Below are 4,704 nucleotides of genomic sequence, written 5' to 3'. Positions count from 1 at the left end.
ACCTGGACAGGCTGGAAGAGTGGGCTAGCAAGAGCAGTGTGAAGTTTAACAAAGACAAGTGCAAGGTCCTGCACCTGGGATGCCATAACCAAAGAGCCCAGGGCAGGCTAGGAGCTGTGTGGCTGGGAAGCAGCCTTGCTGAAAGGGACCTGGAGGTCCTAGACAACAAGCTGAACATGAGTCAGCAGCGCGATGAAGGCAAATCGGACCCTGGGCTGTATCCGCAGGGGCATTACTGACAGGTAAGAGGTGTGATCATCCCACTCTACTCAGCACTTGTCAGGCCACACCTGGAGTACTGTGTCCAGTTCTGGTCCCCACAATTAAAAATTAACATGGACAGACTGGAAAGGGTCCAAAGAAGGGCCACGAAGATGATCAAAGGGCTAGAGAACCAGCTCTGTGAGGAAAGACTGAAGCAGTTAGGTCTCTTCTTATGGAGAAGAGAAGGCTCAGGGAGGACCTCATCACAATATTCCAGTACTTAAAGGGCAGCTACAAAGAGAATGGAGGCTCTCTTTTCACAAGGAGCCACACAGAGAAGACAAGGGGCAACAGGTACAAGTTGCACTGGGAGAGGTTTTTATCTTGGTATAAGAAAGACTTTTTTTTTTTTTACAGTGAGACCAATCGTTCACCGGAACAACCTCCCCAGGGACATGGTAGTGTCCCCATCGCTGGAGGTTTTTCAAGATGTGATTGAACAGGGTAATAGTTCTCATCTAGGCTCCCTTTCCCATGAAAGGTTGGACCGGAGGATCTTTCCAGATCCCTTCCAACCTGGGCTGTTCTACGATTCTATGGAGTATTTTAACCCTTTGCTGATGACAAGGGAGGTGAAAACTAGGTAAAAGCAACACTCCTAGCATTTGTTCATGTTCAGTAAAGGCACTCCTGTGAGGTCCTGGCTACTCTGCTGGGCTTTCCCTGGTGTTATATCCCTGTCATGTCAGTTGGGAAAGTGATGCTGATATGTTTTTTTGGAGTTTGAAGGATTTTATTTATTTAGATCAGGTTCAATCCTGGTTGAAAAATACAACAGCCCTAAAGATATACATATAAGATCATTTAATAACAAGGACTGGCAGGAGGGATGATCTTCTGCACCTCTTTCCCATCTTCGTTGAGCATTTTTGCCACATGCACTTCTGACACGCTGATAAGCACTGGTAAGCAGCTGCTAGACCAGCTGAAACCAAAGCAAATCAAGAAAACTGATCACTTTTCTGCTCTTCAAACTGATCGCTTTGGGCCCAGCTATGTGCCAATGCATGTGCATGGCTTGGGGGGGGCAGGAGAAAAGGAAACACAACCAGGAGTGAGACGCTGCCTTGTTCCTCTTGACAGTAGTAGAGCTCGTAGCTGTTGTGTCAAATTCCACCTTAAACTTCCCAGGCAAAGGTTTTTAAATGCCATTAGTGCTTCTGAGGACTGAACTTGGGTCTCTTCAAAGAAGTCTGGTTTTCCTTAGGCTGGGGGTTTAGCACTGGCGGTTGCCTGCCTTTCATGAGCCTCAGCCTGCACTGGTTGCTTCTGGAAACCACGGCCTTGCATCTTGGGCTCTACTTCTTTAAGGTGATTCTAATGTTCAAACTTTCCTGGAGGACAGGTGTTCTTCAAAAGAGGCATTTTTTTAAAATTTTTTTTTTTTTTTGGCTCAACTGTGACATTCTCAAGCTCTGCGGTACCGAAATGTGGGGTGGCTGGCGAGGATTTTTTGCTTACTGTTGTTAGGAAAGACAGTGTTTCATACAGATGGGATAAACATGCTTTCCTGCATATAGTGTTATCATCTGTGGCTTATTAGATGTATTTCTACACGTATGGATAAACGTTTTTCCAGTGGGCACACAGCAGTGTTGGTGCAGCGCTCCCGGTACGGGGCTGTGCAGGAGGCTGCCTTCCTTGTCTGCCCCGGCTGTGGCACAGGTGAAAATGCTTCCAGCCCCCCCAGCTTGTGCAGGGTGCTGATTGAGCAGCCTTTCTGCTGGGGAGGGGACCAGAGGGGTGCCCCCATGAGGCCCCACGCATCCCGGGCACACTCTGGGACTGCCGGCGGAGGATGCTGCCATAGAGCCCTGCAGGTAGTAACAGCACAGACTCACTGAGAAAGTGATATATTTTCTTTTCTTCCCCTGTCCAAAAGACACTCTCCCACGCTGGGGGAGATCAGAGTTACAGCAGGCACAGATGTTGAACCAGCTGGTTTCTTAAGGGCTAAAATAATTGAGAATTTGCTGCCCTGAGCTCATGGTCACCCAAGATAAATCCCCTTCTCTGCCTTTCCCATTCCCCGGTGTCAGATATTTCCATCCTGGCTGTAAGAAGGAAGACTAGACATACAAGACCACTCCGGGCCACTGGGTCTTTAAAAAGAGCACTTTAATATCATAAAGCAGCAGTTGTTATGGGACTGCATTACATACAGGATTACTTTGTTCCAGAGTTCCAAAAACTGTGGATGCTACTAGTCAATACGGAAATCTTTCCAGCTCCATGGAGGCAGGAAAGGCTTCTTATCACCTTTCCTCCTTTCCCAAAGCACACAGAATTCTGCATTCATAAATAAATAAATAAATAAATAAATATATAAAAATAAATCCAGGCCCAGCAGTTTTGTATTAGCCTCGCCAAGGTTAGCTAGCTTCAGGGAACAGGGGGAGGTGGCCTCTGACACTCTTTATGTTAACAGCAAATTATGAAACATTTTGCTCTTAGAAATACACCCAAGCTGAACTCGCAGCGCCCTGCACACCAGGAACAAGCCCAGTTGTCATCAGGCACCTCCTAAAGCAACTGGAATCTCTCCACATTTGAGGTAAGCAAATAAGTTTATGCCTCTGACATAAGACTTCAGAAAGGGTAGCCACTCCTGCAGGACTTCCCTTGGCACAGCTGTCCCACATGAGCCATCACATGGTAGCTGTGAGCTCTGGCTTCACCATCCAGGGTATAAAATGGAAGCCTTTGAGAGGGAGGCTCTTTTCCTGCAAGCTACAGATGCGGTCTGAGAGCTGTTGGTAAGTAAAAAACAAAAACAAAAAAACTCTCTTTAATTTCACATTAAGGTATCCCTGAATCTCAAATGGTTGTGCTTGGTCATACAATGTTCTTTTTGCCATAAGAAAAGACCCTTGAAATGAGAAAAAAAAAAAAAAAAGGTAAAATTGATGAATGTCACATTTCAAGTAAGCGTTTTCCCCTGTTAAATGGCAATTCCATGTTATTTTTCTTTTAGTGAGGATATTTGCTTAGCAGAATAAGATGTAATAGCGCTCATGCTGAAAGAAGTAGTCTGAAATTATTATTTTTGGTAACATTCCAAGTGCAGACGAGCTGTAAAGGGCAGAGGGTGTAAGCTGACTAGTAGCTTCTGTTGAACACTAAATCGGGAGGGATTATGTATCAATGATACCTGTTCTGTTTTGAACGTGCTCCTTTCTTGAGTATTGTAGCATGTGTGTGATGGTACTTGTGGTCTCTGGAGTAGCCTATAAATTTTAAGACAAAATATGTGTTTTGAATTAGGTCTGTCTTTATAGCTTACTTAACTGTGGTCCTTATGCTTACTGGACTAGTAAAATCTGAGTTATAAATAATTGTCATGGGGTGCTCTATCACTTAAAGAGTCAATAGATGGATAACGATACGTCCTCCAGTATATACCCTGTTGATAATGCACGTAACAGCTCTTGTATTTGAGCCTGGATGAGCACTCGGGTAGATTGTGCCAGTTGCTGTTTAATGCGTGTTTGTGTGACCTTTTAGGTGTGCTTGGGAGATGTGCTGCTTTTTTGGAAAAGCTTTAAAAAAAAACAAAAACAAACAAACAAAAACAAAAAAAAACCAACAAACCCTCATGCTGTTTCACTTTCTGTTGTGTTTTGCGGGATAAATGCTGTGTGCGCCTTAGCCTTTCTCTGCCCTATCTCAGGTGCATGTTATCACTTGCTAATGGCTGTAAGGTGTTAGAGGGGTAGAAGGTGATTAAAGTGACAATGTGTCCCGGCTCAGGTGGGTCCAGTTACCTAATGGGAAAGCAGCTAAAGACCTGGAACAGGCTTCCTAGAGGGGTGGTCGATGCCCCGTGCCTGGCAGCGTTTAGGAGGCTTTTGGACAGTGCCCTGTAATAACATGCCTTAATTTTTGGTCAGCCCTGAAGTGGTCAGGCAGCTGGACTAGGTGATCGTTATAGGTCCCTTCCAGCTGGAATCGTGCTCTCCTCCCTTTCGTGCCTCTCCTCGTGGCTGTGGCAGCGTGGGGAAGCGGAGCGTGCAGGGATAGCTGTCTTCAGGCGATGTCTGCTGCGTTTATTTCTTTTGTTTTGGCATGTCGCGAGTGGTGGGCATTAGTCAGAGTCAGCGGAGCAGAAAATAAGCTAATTGTGTAATGAAATCTCTGTTTCAAGCAGAACTCTGCTACCTGTATGCAAGGAGGCAAACGTTGACATTTCTGTAGCGTGTACTTGTAGCTAAAAAAAAAAGCAGGTAGTTGTGGATTTGCCTTGCATTGTAGAAGTGATCCTTGACTGGAGTTAAGGCTGAAGAGTTAAGTCTATCTCTTCCATTCTTTTTCTCTACGCCGTAAGAATATTCTAATTGCATGCCCCCAGCCCACAAACTGTAGTATTTTAGCAGGGTGATGCAGGGCAAGTGTCCGCCCCCTGACCCACCTGGGCAACAACTGGAAGGAAGGAGGAGAGTT

This window comes from Pygoscelis adeliae, unplaced genomic scaffold (assembly GCF_000699105.1).
Source record: "Pygoscelis adeliae isolate BGI_AS28 unplaced genomic scaffold, ASM69910v1 Scaffold171, whole genome shotgun sequence".
NCBI lineage: Eukaryota > Metazoa > Chordata > Aves > Sphenisciformes > Spheniscidae > Pygoscelis > Pygoscelis adeliae.
This window is presented reverse-complemented; position numbering follows the sequence as displayed.